This window comes from Condylura cristata, unplaced genomic scaffold (assembly GCF_000260355.1).
Source record: "Condylura cristata isolate star-nosed mole 26May11 unplaced genomic scaffold, ConCri1.0 scaffold00024, whole genome shotgun sequence".
Lineage (NCBI taxonomy): Eukaryota > Metazoa > Chordata > Mammalia > Eulipotyphla > Talpidae > Condylura > Condylura cristata.
The window spans coordinates 21231255-21256521 of record NW_004567125.1 but is presented as its reverse complement, the minus strand read 5'-3'; positions in this window follow the sequence as shown (position 1 = coordinate 21256521).

Below are 25267 nucleotides of genomic sequence, written 5' to 3'. Positions count from 1 at the left end.
AAGAAAGGGAAATATTTATTGGGTAGATATAAACACTTCATACATTTCAGACAAAAGCCCCCCATTTTACCAACAGCTGTACCCAATCGCCCCACCCTGTGTATTAACTCTGCTAGTCATAATTAACCTTAGACAGGGCAAGTAACAACTGTTTCAGTGTCTCAGTTTTACCATCCAGGAAATGAAACCAAAGGCTGCTTTCCTGGAACACTAGGAGATAGTTGTAGTTTAGATAGTAATCAAGACCATATTCTTCAGCATCTCCTAAATGCCACCTGCTGCTACAGAAAACAGCCCCACACCTGTGGTATCCTGGAGAACAAAGAGTTTTCAGCACCATCCCTCATGAGCCTGATTTTACACCCTTTTTTTATTCTGAGATGTAACAGCAGATAAAGTTCTGTGGTGGGAAGGGATCAAGAGGACGATAAGTGACAGGTACCAAGTAAGTCCCACAGGCTACAAACCTTCACACAGAAAATAAGGATGATAAGGGTTTATAGCTGCAAAGCTCAAGCCTCCAAGGAAATCACAGATTTCTTTTTAGGGAAACTTTTCATACAACTAAACATACAACTAGACATCTCCTAGTGTTCAGGAAAGCTGTCTTAGGTTTCATTTCATGAATGGTAAAACTGAGACACCGAAACATTTGTTACTTGCCCTATCTAAGGTTAACTGTGACTAGCAGAGTTAACTCACAGGGTGGGGCAATTGGGTACATTATTAAAACACAGAGCAGAGACAACTACTTATGGTTCTACTTACGGTCACTCTGTCTACAATACTTCGCACAACTCTGTTCTGTTAGGAAAGTAGAACACTTCCTTGGCAGAGAGTAGACTACATATGATAGTCTTATCTCTCCTAGTGAATGGCTTCTTTGTCCATACTTTTCTCAAATAGCACCTCCGTCACTCTCAGTGGGCTCATTTTTCCCCCCTTGGTGCTTTTTACCACCTGGCATCTTATATATTCATTATATGTGTATGTGTCTCCAATCCTCCCCACTCAACAACATAGACAACTCGAACATAAGCTTCATAAGAGTAGGGGTTCTGTTTTATTTTCTGTTCATTTTTCAGTGTTCAGACACTAGCAAGAACATTGTAAGTTTGTTGAATGAATGCCAGAGACTCTTTGACACTGCCTTTTATCTGCCTCATAAAGGTGTGTATCTGAGGTATGTATGCAGTGAGAAAAGTTTATATTGAAAAGTAACACTGATGCCTTGGCTTTAAATGATACTGTAGTTAGGGAGACAATGCTAAGTTGTATGAGATGAAACTCCATGTGCTCCACAGCTCTCCCAAGGGATTCTAATTGCATTCATTTCGTTGTGCCATGTAAACTTCCCTTGTGCAGTACTTGTGGACAGACTATTTTTCTTTATTCTTTTTCTTAAATTGAGACTTTCTGCTTTAGCAGTTAACAGCTGTGGTATTTCACTTCGGAGTTGTCCTGTGTCCAGTACTGTGGCAAAGTGATCCTGGCATTAGTGTATAGACATCCATTTGGTGCGTTTATCTTCTGGAAGCTCTTCTCAGCCTGCCCCAGCTATCTTTAAACCCTGTAAGTCATTTTAATCTGAGATGCTCTGAAGATGAAAGTTATTCTGCACATGCCATATAAATTAATATTATGATGCTAAGACTTTTCCATTTGTCTAGGGATTTGCAATGATTTACTTTTTATGGGTAAAGTTTTATTCAACTCTTAACAGTGAAACATAAAGCTGTTACAATTGTAATGAAACCTATAAAAGCACAGAGGGTAGGTAGTCTCATCTCAGATGTCCCAGAGGGAGATTATGAGACCTCTGAGAACAAAGAGAGAAAAGCTTAGGTTTGTCATTCTCAAAGATCCTCTTAGCATATTTTTTGTTATCCCAAATCAGGTTCCAGAACCGGTATTGTTATAACTTCACAGTGTCTAATAAATATCAAAAATTTAAATTCTTAGTGTTTATGGAGGACCTAAAAAGGCCCTCAGAGAAAGATGAACTTATTTATAACTCCTTGGCCAAATATGGTATAGGATGGGTGCATCAATCATGGCTGCAGTAGAAATGGATGGTGTGATTTAATTAGGGTAGTTTTAGGAGGTTTTGAATATAGGAACTATTTTCAAAGATATATGTGTAGGAAGACCAGAGGTGTTAATTAAGTACCTTAGAGCTAGCAATCACGGACTCTAGGTTTACCCCTGGGTGTAATGGGGTGGGAAAGGAAGTTGTTCCTGCAATCCTAGACAAATAGAGCTTCTGGAAAGCATCATTTGACTTACAGCTTAGATATCTAAAAATACAGATAATAACATTTCAAGAGGGGAACTAGAGTAATTTCTTCTTCCTGTTGCTTTCCTGCTGCTTCTTCCAGTTGGCCAAACTCAAGTGGAAGCTAGAGAACTGGGAACCCATGGATGTAGTATACATCCATGGTTTGATTTGTGTGGGAGCCAGACCCCAGTGGGAAATAATGAAGAGTGGATTTGCATGGGGCCTCATGGGGAGAAGGGCTCCTTTTATGGGGAGGAGACAGCTGGAGGAAAAGTCAGTCTTAGCCATGGTAACAGTGAAGTTGACACTCCTCAGGTTGTTATAAAATCAAGTCAATACTCAGATCCAGTGGAACTTCTTTGTAAGCAAAAGTAATTCTGTAATTTTGTTTTGTGCCTGATTTTCTGAATGTGTCAGAGAAGAACAAAAGGAAATATGCAATAGAAACAAGAATTCTGGAAAAATTGGATTCCAAACCTAAGGGTAAGGCTTTTTGTATATTGCAGTAGTAGTTGACACCATCAGTTTCACCAATAACTAAATATTTAACATTTTATATTTTCATTTCTCCATTATACTTTAGGATTCCAAACCTTTTTCTTGTAATTTAGGGCTAAGGGGAGCTATGTTTGGAATCATGTAAAGTCTTTATAATGTTCCTGGTTGAAACATCACTTGCTTGTGTTATTCTTTATTAGTCTTTTATTAAAAACAAAAACAAAACCAAAAACCTTTGGCCATCTTCCTAGGCTCTCAGGAAGGATTTATAGGGATGAGAATAAGCATAAGTAGTAGTGTTGGTAATTCTCAGGATCTCTAAACTTGATGAAGAATGTGGTCCAGAAACCAAGCAAGTGTGTGAACCTTTTATTCTTTTTCTTCTCTGTAGCCATTCCAGTGTCTAAAGTGCGTCCTTTTATTTGGATGTTTTATTTTTAATTGTAAATTGTTTTGGAAACATATGTTCTAGTGTTTAAGTACGCTATCTACATATTATCACTGTTTTCAGACCCATCCAAGTTACTTTATGTACATATACAGGATTGCTTTTAACTTATTCCATGAACTTCCTTCATCCAGGAAAAGAATATCAATTCCTTAATGGATGTCATAGTGCGAAGACACTAATTTGAAGATATAAATGCACTTGTGTGTTCATTGCAGCAATATTTACAATAGCAAGGCCATGAAAACAATTATAGTGCTCAGCAACAGTGGGCAAGGTGATGTGATACACATACACACACACACAGAGGCAATGGAATATTGTCCTGCTATTAAAATATGAAATCTTGCCATTTGAGCTAACTGGATAGAACTGGAGGGGATTGTTCTAAGAGAAGCAATTCAGAAAGAGAAAGACAGATACTGACTGATTTCACAGAGCTGGAATATAAAGAAACAAAACAAAGAACCACACAAAACTAAACCAAAAGAAACCCTAGAAATCTGACGCAGGTTGGAGGCTACCAGAGGGAGAGGAATGGCGGAGGAATAAAAGGGAGAAGGGGCTCAGTGGACTCTGGTGGAGGATTCGTGATGCTTTGCTGGTAGACATGGTATGATAACCTACTGAAGAGGTGTGAATCTATATACCTAATTCATATAGTGCTGTAAACCAACTTTCTCAATATATATATTTTTAAAGTTCTTCATCCCTAGGCAACACAGATATTGTCCAATATTCTTTTCTGCTTAACTTAAAAAGAAATCTTATTTACATCTATATTTCATCCACTTTCTGGTTTTGTATGCACTATTAATGGATATCTAATTTTATTTTCTCATGTAATGAGTTAGTTTCCCCAGTCTTAGTCACTGGTGATCATTCTTTTCATTTGGATTTGTGGTGCTGTCTCATACAGTGTGGCTATCTCCCTGAACTACATTTTATCCCAATCAAAGATACTCCATTGTCCATATTTTGTTTATATATCAATATCAACTTGTTTTTCTTACTATTTGTAATGTATAGTAACCATTTTTCATGGTTGATTTATGGGTCTTTTCCATATTAGATTTCAAATGAATTTGTTGTGATCTTCATATTTCCAGCTGATATTTCAAAATAAGATTGCATTGAGTTTGTGTATCTTTGAGGGAGTAAGGTGAGAAACTGATATCCCCGTCATATTAAGAGCCTATTGGTTTTTTTTTTTTTAAAGATTTATTTATTTGTGCATACAGAACTGGGGTACAGGCCAGAGGCTCAGGGGCGGTGAGAGGATTCACCAGAGACAGAGCAGGGAGCAGAACAGGCAGATCGACGAAGTACACTGCTGAGGGGAGCAGCGGGCGGGCCAGGAGAGGTCTGCCACGCCATGTGGTCACCTCCGGGGCAGGCGGGGATCCAACTCATGCAGAAGTGGCTTTAGCTTCTCATTGCTGTGCTTTGACCCGCTGCGCCACCAGGGAGGGCCAAGAGCCTATTGGTTTTTATAAATTGATCTTGTGGCATCCAAACTGGTTCTTTTTTGTTTGTCTGTAAATTACAGTTTTATTTCTTTCTCAGAAAGTATTGTTTTTAAAATTCTTTTCTTTCCTTTTAGTGTTGGTTAGACCTCTGGTACTATGTTAAAAAATAGTAGTGTTGATGATGACTTTCTTTTCTTGCTACAAATTTTATAGGGAAATCATCTAAAATTTCCATTAAGTATATGTTTCAGTAAATTATTTTAAGAAGCTAAGGAAATTGAGTAGACTTCAAATTTGATAAGATTTTTACAAATATCTCCATAAAATTGGGTATTGGACTTTATCAAATAGTTTCTGCATCTATTAAGAGGTTTATATTTTTATCTTTATGTCTATAATTGTTGTGAATTAGGCTTACAGAGTTCTTTGATTTTTGAAACTACTGCTTCAATTCTGGAATAACCTAAACATAATAATTTTGTTTTTATTATGCAAAATTAAAAAGTAAATGTATAAGGACTAGAATAACTATCCCTTATATATCCACAACCTAATTTCAATAATTTGTCAACTCATTGTCTATCTCATTTCATCAATTACCCTTTCTTAACATCCTTTAATTTTGACCATTGGGAGCAAATTTCACATATTTTATTATTTCATCAAAAATGCTTCAGTATGTGTCAAAGAAAGATCTTTAAAACTTTAAAAGATCTTTAAAACTACATAATTACTATATAAGTATGGTACATTTATGTTCAATCACTTAGCCAAAATTTTATATATATGTTTTTCTCATGTACATTGCATTTAATTTAATTCTATTTGGTTTTAAGTACTTATTTTTTAAGATTTATTTTTTTATGCATATAAGAACTGGGATGTAGGTCAGAGGTATGGGTGGTGAGAGTATTCACCAGAGATAGTGGGGAGCAGAACAGGTGTATCTACTGAAATACACTGCTAGGGGAGGAATGGGTAGGACAGGAAACTCTTGTTTTGGCACGTGGGTTATCTCCTTCACAGGGGAACAAACTAAAGCCCTAGAGTTGGGTTGACAGGCCTTAACCCCTAGGCCACCAGGGAGGCCCTATTTTTATTTGGTTTTAAAGCAAAGACATTGTTGCCTCATGAAATTAGCCTGGTGCTTTTTCTGTTCTTTGAAAAATGTTTATATTTTAGGAAATAGCTAATCATTGGAATTTTGACAGAATTCACTTCTAAAACAGTCTGAACATGGAGACTGTAATTTTTTTGAAGGGAATGTCTTTAACTTAGATTTTATTTTTTATAAATATTTGCTTACTGTGTCCTCTACTTTTGGACTAATTTTGGCATGTCACATTTTCTTCTTATTCTAAACCTCAAATTACTGATATGTAGTTATAGTACTGTTATTGAATCTGTTGCATTTATAATTATTTGTTATTTCCCCTAATATTTTATTTGTATATACAAATATACAAATAAGTTGATCCTTTTGATCAGTTTCACCATAGGTCTCTTTCTCTTGTTGATCTGTTCACAGAGTTACTTAGAACAGCAGACATTACTGAGATATTTAACTCCTTTTACTTTGCCTATCTCTTGTAGCATTTCTGCTTTCAAAAAATTTGAATATATCTTGGAAGAATGTTTTTAGTGTGGATTTTTGCATGTCAAGTTTCCTGAGAACTTATATAGTTGAAACTTTTTATTATGCCTTTTTATATATGAATGATAACATTCTAGGTTTGAAATTATTTTTCTTTTAATGATTGAAAATTGTCGGGGAACCTTGACCAGCAAGGCTGGAGATTCGGGGCCCCAGGTCCCGCGAACTAAAGAATCAGTCACGCACGTGTAGCAGAAAAAAGAAAGAATTCTTTATTGGGTTTTTTACCTCAGCTTATATACAAGAGGAGGGGGATGCAGAAGTCAGGAAGGGAGAAGGCCAATAGAAATGCAGCATGTTTTGGTGGCAGTTGATCTCACGAGGGGCGAAAATGGGCGAGAAAAGAAAGAGGAAAAGGAAAAGGTGGGGGCAGGGAGCTCTTCCCCATGCCTTTTGCAACCCGGATGTTTTTCTCTATCCGGACTCCATTTCACCTTTTTATGGCACAAGATACTGACAGACGCAAGATGCCAGCCTCGGTCCCCAACAGAAAATTATACACCATTATCTTTAAAAAAATTATGATGATCATATTCTTGGAAATTTTAGTGTTAGCCTGATTCTTGTTACTTCACAGGGAATCCCCCCCCCCATTTTTTTTTCCATTTTGGAACTCTAGTATATTTTTCTTTGATTTAATATTCTTTAATTTCATTATTATGTGAATAGATGTGGATTTTTCCTTTTTTTCCTCCTGTTTAGCACTCTGTAAGCCTTTCATTCTAAAGGATTTTTTCATTCATTAATAACAGGCAATTTATCTTCATTATTTCTTTAAATACCTTTTCCTTTTCACTTCTTTACCCCATTTCTTATGGAATCCTATTATCTGGATGTCAGTTCTTTTGCTTCCATCCTCCAAATCCCTTATCTTTTAAGATTTTTCTCTTTGTTCTTTCCCAGTGCTTTCAGGGAGGACTCTCTCTCTCTCTCTCTCTCATTATATTCATTGAGGTAGTGTTGATTTGTATCACATTATATTTCTCGGGGTATAGGTTTATACCTCTACAAATGTATGTTATTTTACCATATCCACCACCAAAACACCAATAATTCTTCATTAAACCCCACCTTTTCTCCCAATCCAATAAACTCCTCTTCTGCTAGTCTTAGTCACAGTCCAAGTGTTCTTTCTTCTCCTTTTATCATGTCTCTTCCTTCCCCTCCTAACTCCTTCTGATGTCTCAGACCTATGATCAACTTTCATGGTTTGTCCTTATTTGATCTTTTGTGTGATGTCTCTCTATTCCATGTATCAGTGAAACTACATTATTCATCTTTCTTCTTTTGACTTATTTCGCTTAGCACAATCTCTTCTAACTTAATCCATGTTGCTGCAAGTGGCATACGTTTATGTTTTCTTGACCACTGAATATATTGCATTGTATGTACATATCCTATCTGTTTTCAGGTCATTTGGTTAATTTTCATATCTTAAGTATAGTAAATAGTGCTACAATAAACATGATAGTGCATATTTCCTTTTAAATTTGTATGGGTGTGTGTGTGTGTGTGTTTAGTAAGTCCCTAGGGGTCCCTGGGTTATATGGCATATCGATTTTGATCTTAAAATTCACTAATTTTTTTCTTTACTGCTATTCCATCCTATCATTTGTCCCTGTGTTATATTCAAGTATGTAGTTTTTGCATTGACTATTTCACATACTTCATCCCAAGCTTTCTTATTTTTGCTTTACTCTTATCTTCTCACATCTCCTTAATCATGGTGATGTTATCATACTGATGTTATATTATTCTATTTGTTCAAATTGGTCTGCTTCAGATAGGGTATGCTACACTATTTTTTTTCCCCCTAGTTATTTGGTGTGTGAGTTCATGTTTTTCTATAGATACCAACTACTCTGCTTAGTAGCATTTGTTGGGGAATGCAGAATATTAGACTATGGGTTTTATGTACTAGATGTATTTAAGGCATTAAGATGAAAAGGCATTAAATCCTAGACAGAGACATAAGCCCCATAAAAGTACTTTGTTTCATTCCCTTTTATTGTCCTTCCCCTGGGTGGGGTTTCTCTTTTGAATTGAACTATCAGGGAGAGCAACATTAGAATGAATCCATCTCTGCAGTTTGTAATCCCCCAGGCCTGAGAATTTGAAGCAGGAGTGAGTGGGATCAGGACATGGAAGAGTAGGGCCACTGCTCATAATTGTATATGAGGTTCAGCAAATAGGAGAGGGAGTGGCGGGCACAGCCATCCACCGTTGCTCCCAAGCTGTGTACCTTGGTGGGAGGCTCTGCCTTACTGCAGGCAGAGGTGCATCTACCCAACACTCACAGTGGTCCCACAAGTTCTTGTGGGCCCTTCCAGAGCACCTGGTCAGTGCGGCTACTCTCGGCATCTCCTCACCCCTATATGTTGCTGGTCTGCTTGATTTTACTACAGACACCAGTGATCTCAACTTTAAAAAGACTACTGCAGAGAAGAGGCTGGTGATCATTTTTTTTCTCAAAACAATGAGAGGGGCAGCCTACAGCCAGTGTACAGCTTTTCTCCAATCTACCTTCCCGCTGTTGCCTCTCACTGTTGTTTTCCTCAGGATGCAATACACTCTCCACCTACCAGTTCAAATCATCTTTCAATCTCCTCATGAGATTCACAGCTTCTTTTATAAGCTCCAAAGATTCATATTTTCCTCCTGCTTTTTTATATCATCCACAGTGGAATTTGAGGAAGAAGTTTGAGGTCTTAGGTCATCATCCTCATAAAATCTCGAAGTCTTAAATGTTTATCTTTAAAAACTTTATGCAAATTTTACTTTCAAAACACTCTTTTGCAGTATCTGGAAGACCTTTAAGGCAATTGAAAGCTAGTGAGGAGGTTCCCAAATGAGGATGGGTTGGTGTATTTGGTTACTCTGGAAAAACAGACAATAGAGATATACATCTTGCATATTCCTATGTATATATGAAAGGCTTTATTATGAGGACTTACCACCTGTGATTATGGTGGCCGTGAAATTCCACAATCTGCCATCTGCAAGCTGGAGACCCAGGGGATGCCATTGGTATAGGTCCAGTCTGAGTCTGACAACCCAAGAACCAGGGGTCTGATGGTATAAATCCCAGTGAAAGGCAGGAGAAGACCTATCTTTCAAGCAAAAGGGAGGAAGCACAGGTAGGAAGGTCCCAGCCCAGAGAGGAAGCAAAATGGGCTATTCCTTCTTCCTCTGCCTTTTTATTATGCTCAAGCACTTAACAGATTGGAGGATGCCACATCAGGGAGGGCAATCTAGAGAGCTGACTGTTTCCACCCTGAGACACCTTACATGCATACCTAGAAATATCGTTTAATGTGAACACCACTTGACCCAGCCAAGTTGACACATAAAGTGACCATCACAGGTGGGAATCATGGTGTTACAGGTGAAGCCAGATTAAAAAAGAAAAGATCCCACCTGTCACCATCAGATGACATTAAATTACTAACCAACTACCCTTTTCATTAAATCAACAAGCCCTGTCTGTCACCCACTTTCCTCGCCTGTGAATTGGGAATGGCAGGCACCTCCAGGTTCCCTCACACAGTTGTTGTGCTGCTCAGATGGGATAATATCTGTGCAAGGCACTCTGTTGCAGCTCTACACACAGGAAGAGAAAAAGCAGCAACATTTAATACGAACCAAAGAGCATTTGAAATGATATTAGCTCTCAGGAGACAGGATGTTCTTTGGCTGGGAAGGCGGTAATCCCTCCCTTCAGCGACCTCAGTGAATTTCAGACAGATCTTCAAAGCAGATCAGGTCTCTGCAGCACGGAGTGGTGAGAGTATTCCAAGTTCTCTGACCTCCCTAAGCTGAGGAAGGTTGGCATCAAGGACAAAAGCTTTCAATTGCATTGAACATGGCCTGGACAGGTTCCAAGCGGGTAATTACTTTATGCTTACTTACAGTTTCCCCTTCAGCTTGGAAAGCAGAGAGCATCCCTCACTTCCTGGACGGAGGGGGCTGTTCCGTGTTGCTAGGCTATGTACAACAGCTGCCCCAGTCCACCTCAGCAGACACCACATTTTAGTAATGAAGTCAGGGCTCAAATTGGGCAAGACACCAGTACATTTCTTCGATTAGTGTGCGGGATAAATGTGGCCTCTCTTTGAATGGAAGAGAGGGTGCTTAGCCTGGTTTTATTTTTCTCCTCTTCACTCCCACCAGAAGCAGGAGGATTGTGATCTGGTACTTTGAAAGATGCTCTGATATGAATCTAATTAAGAAAAATATAGTAATTTTATCATGATCAATAACTACAGCAGTTGCTCTTCGATTATGAAAAATACATACTCTTGAGATGTTGCTTGGAAGACAAAATTTCACCTAAGGAATTGTGTTCTCTGAGCATCATGTTATAAAATTGAGGATATTTATGGGCAGAAAAATACCTTTAATCTATGGGGGTGACAAGCAGGGTCTGGACAAGGGGGGGATTTCATGCAGCTGAAGATCAGAAGTTTACTTTGAATTGTCTCAAATATACAGATCTATCTGCTTTTCTCCATCTTTCTTGATGCCAAATTAACACGGTGATTTTGGCCTAGACACTTTTCTGCATCAGGTAGTTCCATCATTAACATAAGGTTAATACAGAGCCTACCTCATAAGGGCTCTTGTGAGGAATAAAGGAGATATTATTCCTGGCACATGAATAGGCTTCCGTAAAAGTCAGTATTTATTACTACTACTGTTGTTATTACTTATCTTTCAGTTCCTGGTTTTAATATCCCTTTTTCTTAAATACCACCAACTGGTGCCCTTATTCTAAGATGAGTTTAGGTGAATGGTTTTGTTTCCATAAAACACCTTTCCCGATAAAAGGTATTTTTTTAAGTATGTAATGGTTCTGTGCACTATTTTAATTATTTTTATGCATTAATCACCACCCTATTTTAGGTGCAGAGAATTTATATTGATAGTTTGTAATGGGTGGATATAAATTCAGATAATTTTACTCCAAAGTCTACAGTCATTACTACATACCATTTGTCATATTCTTTGTGATTGGATTGCTTATGTAATTGTAAGCACCATGTGCTGCCAATCCCTTTCCTTTCTAGAACCTCCACAGACTTATATATGTGCTCCCTCTCACTAACTCGTACTGATGCCCACTACTTTCTTATCTTTTAACTTCCCAGTTTCACCCCAGCCAATAAGTTCTTGACATCTAGTCTGCTCTCTATTTCAAGGTCAGATGCATCAGTGTTGCCTTTGCTGACATCTAGATTTGCTTTCTTCCTTCTGACCATCTGCCATACTATGGATGGCATTCAGGGATTTTGATTGTAAGTGATGGAAACTGGCTGTGATCATTTTAAACAGGAAGAACATTCTCTGGAAGAACATGAAGAATTCAGAGAATTGATGAGATTAGAAACAATCTTGGAAAATTAGAAGGAATCAAGGCTCTGCTTACCCCCACCATAAACTCCACTGGTCGCCACCTCCACATCTTATATGTTCTGGATTCAAAACCCTACAGACAGACTGGCTGAACTCAGGGCCCTTTGCCCACTTCCTAGAATGGCAAGATACAGGAAAAAGTGGGATCTGACTCCTTTTGGCTTCTGTAATGGAAGGCAGTAGTGAAAGGCATTGTGGTTAACCCCTGCCCCAAACTGAACACACAGCATAGTATCTTTGAGCAGGTATGCCTTCTCAAGCTGGCTCCTCCACCACATCTTTCCAAGCTGCTCCCATGTTCTGGTTCCTTGACCATGTCCATGTACAGAACTCTCTCTCTACTCCTTCCTCTTTCAGTTGTAAAAATTGGCTTATTGACCTTTCTCTCATTGTCATGGCTTACATTTCATTTTTCACAGGCTATATAGGCCTTGGTATCTACCCACTTCTTACTGGATGACGTCACTTCTGCATGCTTTGTGGTGATCATTCTGCTCTCCCTGGCTTGTGGTTCTAGGCCCAAGTCATGAGTCTTATGCAGCTTTGCATCTGTACCATGTCCTGAGTCTGTACATTGTTATTGTTGGCTTAATCCTTTTGGAGTTTCTAGGAGTCATGATGATGGTGGTCGGAGCAGTTAATGTAACATGAACTTTATGACTACGTACAGAAATACCTAAGGTTTGTCTTATTACTAAGTTCCAGTCACCTTCCTGTCTGAAATTCTAATTAGCCCATTCCCCATTTCCTCAACAACTAATCTTCCGATTGAATTTTGATGCTCATGTTAAGCCTTTGTTCCTTTTGTGCCAGTTCTGCTTTGGCAATACCTATTGCTTTCGTTATTTCCAGGACTATAAACTTGCATTTTGCTGGAGTACCATTGTTGATGTTGAGCCCCTGCTGACTGTGACTCATTTCTCTGGTGTCACCTGCTTGTTCGTTGTAGCCAAAAACCAAGCACACCTTTAAAATGCTCTAAGAAGAAAGTGGTTGCAATTGTGCACAGCTTGATAATATATCCAAGCAACCTTAGATTTGTGGGATAGCAGAGTTCACTGAACTGCTTTGTTTAGATGTCTGAAACCTACCTCTGCTTTTGTGTTTGCTTCTAAGCTCCTGTTCCAGTCTTTCCTTTTTTGATTAGATGCTTCCATATATCCTGGGAACTGATTCAACGTCCCTCTCACTACTGTTCTGACAAAGGATACCTTTGAATGTAACTTTGCCTTCCCTGTAAGTGTTCTTCATTAGCCCATCTGGGAGAAACCAACCCCATGACACTGGAGAGTTTTATATTAGGTGTGCCTTTATCTTCCCTGTTTTTCTGACTTTAAGGGCATCTGCTGTAAACCACGTTCCAAGACACCGTTCCAAGACCATGCTGTAAATTAGCTCTTCTAATCCTTCTCTACCCAGCTTAAGTTTCCCACACTGACAGTCCTTTTCTCAACAAATGGTATTACTCTGTTTTTTTTTTTTTTTCTGAGACTATGGACACCTTCTGGAAGTTTCTTCTCTGTCTGTTCCCTCAAAGTCTTAGCCTTTATTTTCTTCCTATCTTGGAAAAGGAGTTGTCCCATTTTCCTAGGCGCATTCCTGGTCCCAGTAGGTAGGGGTGGATCCCATCTCCTTTCCCAGAACAATGTTGAATTAGGTGATTTGCTTTTCCTAGGCATTTTAAACCTTTCCTTCTGTCAGATCCTTCCTTCCCAGCTGCCTTTAAACCAGCTTGATCTATTGCCTCCAAAAGAATGGTCCTCTGTTCTTTACTTGCCAAACTTCTCAAATATGTAGGCCACCCACAGACTGGGCTTTCTCACTACTGTTTCACTCCAAATGCCCTGCAATCTGGTTTCTGTTGTCACCAAACTGAAGTTCCTTTCTCAAAGTCCACTATTAACCTCCTAATTGCCAAATGTAATGCCTTGTTCTCAGATTTTATGTCCTTTGTCCTATAAATAGCACTGGTACTATTATAATTAACTGATCTTTTTTCCTGATCACAATTTTTTTATATGACCATCTTATTGTTAACTATTTAAGTGAACTTAATTTTTTCTTTTATTTTTCATTGAGACAACATTGGTTTATAGCATGGTACATGATTCACAGGTACAGGATTATACCTTTCATGTGTAACCATCTAAGTTCCTGAGACTGAGAGCTATATGTTATAGATTTTCATTGTTGTTCCAAGAACATTTAGCATCCAGCTATGCACCTAATAGGTGTATGATTGTTTTTCTAAGTCAAGAAATAGCTATTCAGAGTAAATCATTAATCCAGTCGCTTGCTCACTTATGAACAAATACTTCTTATATGCTCACTAGATTCAGACTCTTTTGTATTTGTGATTAGCAACTATAAGACACACATAGTTACTGCTTTTACAGAATATACAGGCCTGTGAGGAAGGTACATATAGGTAAATAAACAATGATAATGCAGGGTAGTATTATAAGTGCTCAGATGGAGAGTGGGGGTTAGGGAAAGTTCTAGAAGAAATTATATGTTAGATTACTAATAGCAAGGCAAAGGGAGGGAAGGGAAACTTGTCAGTACTTTTCAGGTGTTTGTGGAATCCATTGCTGCAGAGGGATTAGACAGCATGTTCAAAGGCTAGAAAGCATGATGCTTTTGAGGAACTGACTTGAAAGAAAATCAGAGTATAGTAGTGAGAGAGATGAAGTAGAGAGGTAGGGGTTTGTGTCTACATCAAAACAGGCATTTCACACTCTTTATGATTTTCAAGTGTTTTACTGCTGTTTATTATTTAGTCCTTAAACCCTTTTGAGTGGCAGGGAGGCACTGATTTACAGAGGGAGAAACTTAATTTTATAGAATTGAAATCTATATCAATAGCAAATTTGAAACTATCACATCTTGATGTGGCTCCCTTTTTAATTGGTCATCTTATCAATAAGAACTGGGGAATATACATACACACACATATAATTTTAAAAATCTATAAGATTTTTTTTTAGAGATGCCTGGATGAATGACATTTGAGGAAAAGTGCATCTGTCACTGGAAGAACAGTGTTTTGGAAAAAGAGGAATACGCCTGAGACACCAAGCTAACAGTTCACAAATTTTAATGAGCACATGGAGCTGGTATGATGGTTTCCACAGTCCCAGGTCATGTCATTATCCATTTGCAGACACCACTTTGTGTCTTCACTCAGTACACAGTGAAAGGATTTCAGAGTTGGGGACCATGCAAGAGGGCCAAGAAAATTTCCCTTAGAAATACTATTTCCTAAGGGAAATGTAGGAACCTTCCCCAAATGCAATACAGAGACCCGATAAATGCTGAAGTTAGGAACCTTGACTTCCTCAAAGAGGGCAGGAGAGCTAAAAGGGATCTTTCTTGAATTCAAGGCAATCACCCAGTGAAGGCTGGCATCAGGGTAGGAGAATTTATGGAAATCTTCCGAAGGCTCACTGGTTCTTCCCCAAAGAGTGCTGAAGATGCTCCCTGAAGACTTCTAAAATAGCAGCAGAGGCAGAGTAAACTTTCTTCTAGATGCTTCAGGACTTCACTGACTTCAGATCTTCATTGCTGTAGTTCTCCAAAATCTAGTGATAGGGTGTTTGTTAGGTTGTAGGAAGATTTAGTGACTGGGGTGAAAGGTACACACGCATTCACACACACATATACAAACCTTCAGCTTCTCTCTGGTATGCACATCTCAAGTTCTACTAAAGGAAAAGTTTCTAATCCTGTTCTCAAAATATTTAAATCCAATTGTAAATTGAATTTAATTAAAGCTGCAGCAAAGCCCAATTTAATACAGATTAGGTGGAAACAGACCCTTATGATCATGGCATGACAGAAGAAGGAATGAGCTATTTTATGAGAGTAAATATTTACTTTACAATCTAATTTTTGTACACAATTTCCAGCATAGTAAAAAATTACCAGAGTATGAAGAAGCAAAAACCTGTGACATATAATCAAGAGAAAGAGAATTAATAGAAACAGAAGCTCAGAGGGTCAAATACTGAATTTATCAAAAGACTTTAAATAACTGTAATAAATATATTTAAGGACCTAGCACAAAAGGTGACCATCATGCATATAATGCATGGGGAATCTCAGGGATCAATGAAAACTGAAAAAATGAATTGAAATGAACATGCCAGAAATAAAAAAAAAAATGTAAGGGAAGATTTCTTTCAGTCAACATTTTTTATCTGTTGCTGTATAACCAGATGCTACTAGTATGTTTTTTAAAGGATGGTGGTTTTCTTTCTCATTCTGGGCTCACTAGGCAATTCTGCCCCATGTATGTATGCAGTGCCTAAATGTTCAAGATGACTTCTCTGTTCATATATTTGGTGTCCCAAATTGCAGTGTTTTCACCAGTATAGTTTACCGGAAGAGTTGGAGGCTGACTGGTCTTTTTCTTAATCTGGGATTTCTCTAAGTCATTAACCTTGACTACCTCACAGAATGGTGGGCTCAAGTTCGTTGATTTTTACTATGTGGCAGCTAGTCTCTGAGAGGGAACAAGCAGAAGCTGTAAGTTTTTTTAAAATCTGACTCATGAATCTCGGGATATTATTTTTGAAGTATTTGTTCTCTTGTTCTAAGCAAGTATCAGGTCCAGCCTAGTTTTCACCACTCAGTATGTGGAATAGCATGAGTACAGAAGAGGAAGAATTAATGGTGGCTGTCTTTGGGAACTGTCTCAGTTTTTGCTCTGATTACAATTCACATCCCTCCCATGTGAAAATAGCACCACACCCCTTTCAAGATTACCATTTTTTTCCAACTATGGCATTAGGTTCGATTCCGGCATCTCATGATCTGCATCAAGTCCAGATTAAATTTAGGCTTCTCCTAAATTTCTTCTTAAACTGGAGAAGAAGTTATTCCCCTGTCTCCATTAAAAAAAAAAAAAAGACAATGAAGGAAAATCGAAATAAGCTTCCCATTTTAAAAAGAGGGAAATAGAAGGTTTATGTATACTCCATAGCAATTCTGAAATCTAGTTGGGCATATGTCCACAGTATCCCCTGAGGGAGCATGGAACATTCCAGAATGAATATCCCTGAAATGGGTTCTCTTCAGCTTTTGGCTTTGTTCTTTGGGATATCAGATTATGCTCTCTGAGATAGCCTTTTATTCTTAGGTAATAGTTTGATTTTTCAGCTGAATTATCTTAAAAACCTACTTTATGTCCACAGAAATTTTTACTTGTTTTGTCTTTTTTTTCAGTCCAAATTTGTGGTGCTTTTATTAATAAAAAGCATCTTTAAAGTTTCAAAAGTTTTCATGATTTTTATCCATTTTACAAGCCACGCCTTCATTTCTCTTTGAGACAGGTATTTTCTGCTTGGAGCTGCAGATTGGGTGGTTTGATACAGTACCTGGGAGTTCCTCAGAAGCCTTTTTTTTTTTTTTGAGACACTGCCATGAAACTTTCTGCAGTCTTAAAAGAGGTGTTGTAGTTATGCCCTTAATTTAATCTTCACTTTGAGGTTACATTGTACTGGCAATGTCCTGGATATTGTCTTTGTCCTAACATTATTCTTGCTGGAAGAATCTTTGTCAGATGAAAAACCTGAGAATTAAAAGAACATGAGTAGGGTGAATATCTCCTTTCTCTGAAGTGGCCCAGGAACTATAGCTCTGTGAGAAAACCTAGAAGTTGATCTGCGTCCGTTAAGTGCTGTTTTCAACTCCTAGATGCCAGAGCTTATTGGAGAAATAGCTGAATCCAAGATCATAGCAAACAGTGCAAAAGATAGCTTTAAAAACCAAATTCTAGAAAACTTGAATGCCATGACAGACTAATGGTTCACATTGGTGGAAATGTGGAGAAATTTGAATCCTGTACATTGTTGGTAGGAATGTAAGTGGTTCAACTATTGTCAAAAGATTAAATATGGACTTACCATATGACCCCAAAATTCCTCTCCTAGGTATAGAGTGGAGTCAAAAGAATGTAAAACAGAAATTCAAACAGATTTTACATAGGCCAATGTTTATTTCAGCATTATCCATAATATCCCAAAAGGTGGGAACAGCAAAGGTGTCCATGAACTAAAGAATGAGTAAGAAAAATTTGGTGTGAATAGGGTGAAATAGTATTTACTGATAAAATGGCATGAACACAGATGCTATCTTCCAAAACACAGGTGAACCTTGAAGACATTATAGCAAGAAATTGAACCAAAAAGGAAAGGATGAATGTTATATGATGTTATTTATATAAAATATAGGGAGTTAACAAACTCATAGAGACATAGATTAGGATTACCAGAGCTTGGGGGTAGAGATGGAGAATTAGTGCTACTAGTGAGTGTAGTGTTCCTGTTTTGAGTGACAAAAAAAAATGCAATAGATATTGGTGGTGATTGGCTAACATTGTGAAGTAGTTAATGCTTCTGAATTGTATATTTAAAAAGACATATTTTGTGTTATATATATTTTACCATAATAAAAAGATTTAAGGTAAACTAATGGTAATATCTAAAGAACAATGAAACTAACTGGAAGCAACTCCCAGTTGGCTAATCAATCGTTAAGAAAAGCAGCAACTACATTTAGTTGAAACACACGAAGCACCCTTATTTCAAATTGAAACTAGTCAAAAAAAACCTAACTCTGATCACCATTGGGCCTATGATTTATACCATAGAAGTCATTACCAGAAGTTGGTAAATAGTGGACGAAAAGTAATGTCATCTTGCTTATTTGTAGGGATTATATTCAGGGAAATTAGTGGCTCATAAAGAGAGGTGGTTCTTTACAGAATTCCTGGTAATAATGCAAAGGTAATAATGGAATTGAAAATTTTGGCTTACGTCTCCTAAGGAGACAGTGAGCCATCAATGTGATCACATGATGTACTTTTTTTTTTTTTTTGTTTTTTTTTTTTTTGGAAAAAATTTTTTTTAAAAATTTTTTTTTTTTTTTCAAACAATAATTTTCTTTTTTTTTTTTTTTGGCAAGTACTTTTTTTTAAAGATTTATTTATTTGTTCATACAGAACTGGGGTAAAAGCCAGAGGTGTAGGGGTGGTGAGCGGCTTCACCAGAGACAGAGTAGGGAGCAGAACAGGCAGGTCGACAAAGTACACTGCTGAGGGGAGCAGCGGTCGGGTCTGCCACGTCATGTGGATCACCTCTGGGTCGGGGATCAAACTTGCACTGAAGCGACTATGGATGGCTTGCCATGTTGTGTCCTAAACCACTAGGGAGGGCCCAATGCACATTTTTTAGGTGAAAGATTAATGAAGAGTATTATGTGGATCTACTGATCCAATCGACCAATCACAGCATCACTAAAATTGAAGCATCATGTATCTTGCAATATGACAAAATAAGCATATGGCTTATCTATGCCTGATTTTCATTAAAAGCTTAAACTTTCAGCTTACAGGGAACTCGGAGGATAGAAGAACAAGTTATATAACACTTTGAGGAAGTACTCAACTAAATTCAAAATCTAAGACATTTTAGAGAATGATAACCCAGATTTACTAACCATTCTGTTTAAAAGAATGAGGATATGGAAAAGAAGGGAAGAGTGTCATAAAATAAAATCTAATGGTTACATGCTATTTATGGACCTTGCTTAGATCCTGAGTAGAACAGCCAGTTGTAAATTGACATATTTGAGATAATCTGGGGATTTGAATTTATTCTCATTGTATGATGGCAATAATAAACAATTCATCTTAGCTATAATATTGAGTGGTGATTTTGTATGGTTAGATAAGTAATGTTCTTACTAGTTAGAATTTCTAACTTTGTTTTGCTTTAAAATATTTCAGGCATTTTGATTTACTAAAGAATCAAAAGTAAAGTCAAAAGTACAAATACTGAAAGAAAAGCCCCAGATAAACTGCAAATATTTGAATGTGTGTACGTACAAAACAAGATTAACAAATTGTTGATTATTTATTGAAAGAGAATGGTGTGTTCATTGGGGTTCATTCTGTTATACATCATAAAAAGTTTAAAAAATTGCTTTTGCTTTTCTCGAATATGAAAAATACAATCTGAAAATAAAGAACAGGACTGCATTCCCACTCTGCCTAGGTTTTAGGGCCTAGTAAAAGTGATTTGGAGCAGTATGAGCACATGTCACAGCAGGAAGGCGCCATGACCCTGGAGGTTCTGCTCGGGAACACAGAAATACTTGAAGCAGCAGCTTTGAGGAGCTGAGATCAAGTTGAATTAAAAGACATGGCCTGCATACAAACAGTTGGATCTTACCAATGAGGGACTTTATGTTCCTAGTACTTCTGGCCTGCCAGTCTCCTCTTTGTGCCAATAGCTCTCTCTCTTACACAAACTGGAGGCTGATTCTTCATTCAGTGAATTAATTTTAAATGAAATGAAAACCCAAGTCATAATGTGTGGTTCACTACGCCGGCAACAGGCACTGTCTGCCTCATTAATGATTAACATGGCAGCTGGTAATGTCTTGCAGCTGGTTGACCAGTTTAATGAAGCCCACATTTGGCTACATCCTCTTCTTGTTCTGACCAATGCAGGCACCAGCTTTCCTCATGGTGGTTCTACTTGCTGCTTGATGGATAAGGACATGGATTATCAAGAAGGAATAATTTCTTTTCCTTCTGGGACCAACTCTAGTGCAAAGGGTCTAATAATTTTGCTAGATGAGACTTGAGACACAAAAATTATATGAGCCAGATGCATTTATTTGATGTTGGAAGAATTGGATGGTAAGTCTAAGAAGGAGTTAAAGGACCACTTGTGCTGAAAAATGGCCCTGGGAGAAGGTTAAGGAGCTCCCAAACATCCAAGCAATTTTTTTTTTTCTGAAGAAAAGAATTAAGAACATTCTTTTCCAGGAGGTATATGTAGGGTCTAGAATCGAAGACTCAAGTGCAGGTCTGTGAAGGCAAAAGTTTTAAAATTCCAGCTCAAGGGAGCTGCAACAAGATTACAGTCTTTACAATATTGTGATATGAATATCAAGTTTACTTGTATTTCTGAAAAGTCCCACTTCTGGTAAACCTGAATGAACTCAGAAGTATGACTAGGAAATGCCTTCTTTTGCCTGACTGGACCATCATAGCTTTCAAGGGTAGGCAGGACAGGATGAAGATGAATTGGCCTTTGAAGTCAATAGCTTGAGGGAAATCTTAGACATTCTCTGTACTATCTTTGTGTCTTTGGACAATTTTCTTAACCTCTGGAGATTTTAATTTCCTCAAATACAAAATACCCCATTCAAAGGATCAGACAACTAATGAACTTGAAAAAGAGTAGCAGTTATTTGAGAAGTCTTAGGTGTTATTTTTTTTTTCTTTGTTGGGTATAAAGTTTTATGTACTTCTCATTTAGAATCCATTTTTTGGGGGAAAAATGTTGTGATAGATGTTTTGTTAGCTTGTTATTAATGCTGAAGAAACTGAGACAATCTGCCCTGGTCATTGCCTATTAGTTGCATTATTGGAACTCATCTAGTTTTGTTATCTGAGCCTCTTGCTGCCTACTTGGATACAGTGTACTAACTTCTTAGCCTTCCCCAGCCTAAACTTGTTTTTTTCTCTCATACCTTTGATGATCTGGACCTGGTTCCTTAGATTGCTTTGCAGAGCAACTCAATTTACAACAGCATAGTTGAGTTGCTAATGGATAAAACCGTGTTGATGAGAGAAGAGCTCCAACTAGGAGCCTTATTTGTCCTAGCTGTTTGACTTTTCTTGATGCCCCTAAGATGACACTGTTGATATTCAAGACTGTGAAGACTATTTCTGAGTTAAGTACTTCCATACTTTAATTTGCTTGCAGCTGATGCATGTTGTGACTGTGCTCTGTGCCCATTCTGTGACTCAAGTTATTAAGTTTTCAGCATTGGAGGTTGCAAGGATAGGAGAGGAGACTGGAATTTCAAATAGCACATCATGCCCCATCCCTGTTCCAGCCTCCATTTCACACTGAAGCATGCATACATCCACATGTTGGAATGAACCCTCCCCAGTACCAGAACAGACACGATTTCACTTGGAAGAATTGTTTCATTGCTACTCTTCTAAAACCTTGTCAGTGTAAGAAAAATGGATGCTGTGACTTTTCAATGCCATCTGGTAAGTTAGATTGAGCATCGGTGCTAAGATGCGTGTCTTTTGTGCTGAAACAGGCCTCTCTAGGATTGAAGAGCTGAAGTTACCATAGGGCTCTCAGGGAAAGGAGGCATTTCCAATACCTGCCTCCTTGAGCAGAACGTCAGGAATCAGCCACCCTTCCCCCTCAACCATGCTGTCACTGTTTGGGAGTGTTCATCCTGTGTGAGTCACCCAGACCACTTGCCCGGGTTCCTGGTGAAGCCACTCAAGATGGATGAGAAATTTGATAATCTCTGCACCTGCTGACATGGGGCCATAACACCCAGGTCCTTCTTATTCAATGCTAGGCAGATTTTCTTCACTTCCACAGTAATGTTAGTAGACTACCAGCTAATTGAAAGTCACTACAATGAACCACATTATCAGAGTGAAAATTGAAGACTAAGAGAGTCTTAGAGTTGGCTTCCTCCAGCAGGACTGGAGCAGTCAGAGCTGGCTGCTGAAATGAACAAGTTCCCAGCCCAGGAGGAGACAGCGAGATCTACGAGAGAGGGTGGAAATATTACAGTGTGGTCACTTCACATGCTGTGGGCCTGGGAGGAAAAGAATTGGCCTCTGTGAGGCCAGGCCTCCCTCACCAGCACTGGTTTGTGGTACTATTGGGTGACTCTGGGAACTGTTCCACTCAGATATGTTTTTCTGTCCTTCCTTCTGCCAAAGCCTAGAGCTCCTGGCTAGAACTCAGACTGCTACAGTGGCTGACACCATGGCCCAATCAATGAGAGAGAGAGCGAGAGAGGAGACACACACACACACATACACACACACACACACACACAGAGAGAGAGTAAGAGAGAGAGACATGTCAGATAATGTAGTGACTTTGAAACATGTGGTCTTGGTAGGCTGTACTACATGGCCCCAATGAACTGTCTCGTTAGCAAAGGTGAACGATGGGGAGAATCTTGTGGGAGAATTAGAGGGTGAAAGTGAAGCAACAACCATTTTATAGCTCAGGTATATTGTTACATTGTTGTCTCTAATCTGCTAGTTTACCTCATCCTCATAAAACAGCAATGGGCCTGCAATTGTTCTACCTTTTGTTAGTTGTGCTAGTGTATATGACTGCTAGACCAGCTGTGTGTTTGGCTCAGTGATAATTGACTGACTTCTACAGGACAGTGGCACATTTAGGTCACACGCAAGGATTGACATGCGTTTCAGGCTGCCTTTGGAACTTATGTGTTCACCCTTGTTCTTATGTTTCCTTTTCCCTCCCCCACCACTTTCCTAACAGCCTGCTCTGTGGCCAACCAGCTCTGACATCAGCTATACACATATCTAGAAAAAACCTGCTTAACCATGTCTCATAACGGCATGGTATCGAATTCCTGTAATAAAATCTGTCCATCTACCTGTCTATGTTTCTGAATGTCAACTCTTCTGGTATTCTGTTTATTTGACTGAACTCTGAAGGATGTAAATTAAAAAAGAGAAATGAATCTTGTGAGTCCCCTAAGATGAGTCCCCTTAACATTGCTGCCTAGGAACTTGAAGACAGTGCTCTGACCACTAGCACACTTAAACGTGTGCTTTCCATTTTGGGAAATGGTCTTCTGTCATCCCTTATATATTCCACATGGGGAGTCATATTGTTAAGGGGAAGGATGTCCTAAAGGAACTCTGCGGAGTCTTATGGACTCCACCCCCTACTCCAGCTTTCTGGATACTATCCCCTATTCCAGTGATTGGAAACTACAACTCCCAGCAGTACCAGGGAGAGAACTGTGAGGACCCAAGGGTGGAGCTAGCAGGCATTCTGGGAGATTTGGGGGATAAATAAGGTGCAATTGCATCTCACGCTCTCGCTAGGGAAACAGCTCTCTGGCCGTATGACTCGGTGTGTTCAGTCAGCCTAGCCGTAAGGTATTCCAGTTACTTTGTATCCTGCTCTCTTTCCCTGGGTTGTTTCCTATTCCTTTCCCCTTTTGTAAATATACCCGTTATTGACCCTTTTGTGTGTACCTGCAGTATAACTGAATTGTGAGCACGCGGGTGAGGCCCCACAGACAGGCGGCCCAGTCCACTCTGGGCTACCCTGTAACAATATTTGATGCATGGGCAGTGAATTAGCATTCAAAAAAGCCCTTTTCAGGCTAGCTATCAACTTGTACTTGTTTTCCTCCTCCTTTTCCCTGCTTCCCTTCTGCACTTGGTTCTTTGGGAAATTTGAGACGGTCCTGAATCAATCTAAGCTTAATAGACCAACTTCTCTGTGTGAGCCAGGTGGGTGGGAGACTTCAAGGAAAGGGTCCAGCTGGGAATTCAGTGCAAAAGAACCTGATAGCATCTCCTCCAGTGTGGGGTAGGCAGAGGAAGCAGGGAGCATAATTTGCTTTCTCTTACTGCAGTGTAGGAGCCTCACAACCTGTCGCTCAGTCAGAGATCAGAGAAAGTTACATAAAGAAAGCAGCTTGGTCCAGCTGTTTCCCCTGCCCCCTGCTGACTGCTGGGAGCTGGCTGGGAGATGAAGGCTGACACTCCCTTCTCTCATTCCAGGCAGCAGCAAGTGGGCTCCTCCCACTCTTACCATAGAAGGTAGTGCCTGGAAACACTGCTACCTCTGACTCCTTTGCCTATCCCTTGTCACAGGATATATAGTGTGTCCTGCGTTTTGAGATTGGATAAATAGGTCGATGCTGCTTGTTAATTTTGTGGCAAAAATAATGGCAGCTCGAATAAAATTCAATGACTATTTTTTTCCCCCAACTCTTAGTTATTGTTTTGCACTAGCTCATTACTTCCCCTAGTTAGAATTTGTAGCAGAAACAGAGGGGTGAAATACTACCAAGGGGACTATTCCTTTGGTGTTCATAGCAGGTGTCTCCATTAGACTTTTCCTCAGAGCCACATCCAGGTGTATCAAATTAGTTAAGAGGGCCACGGGTTCATTTGCATGTGATCTGCATATCATTTCCGAGAGCCTAGATAAACAGTGTTCCAGCTTTTCAGGCAATTCTAAGTTTAAATTTGGTTGCTTCTTCCTTAGTCTTACCCTCTGTTCTTTTCTCCTGTTTCCTACCCATACTCATTCTGGAATGCACATAATGGCATACTTGGAAGGGCCTTGAAGAGATGGGGGAGAGAACCTCAAGGGAAAGATCTCTGTGTTACTGTGTCCTGGGGTCTGTTGATGTAGAAGGCTTAGGGTGGGAAGGGAAGTTAGAAGCACAAGAGTCATTTACTAAAGGAGTTTCCCATCTAAAATATCAATAATGATAGGAGAGATGATGATGGAAGTGATGACAGTAAAATAACAATTGGGGACTGACATGCTGTGTTCCCCCATGGCACCCCCAGGTTCAATAGACACCCAGAATCCATCCACATGATTCCTATATCCATGGCAATGCTTGTTTAATTCACTGATTTACATCCTTTGTGCAAAAAT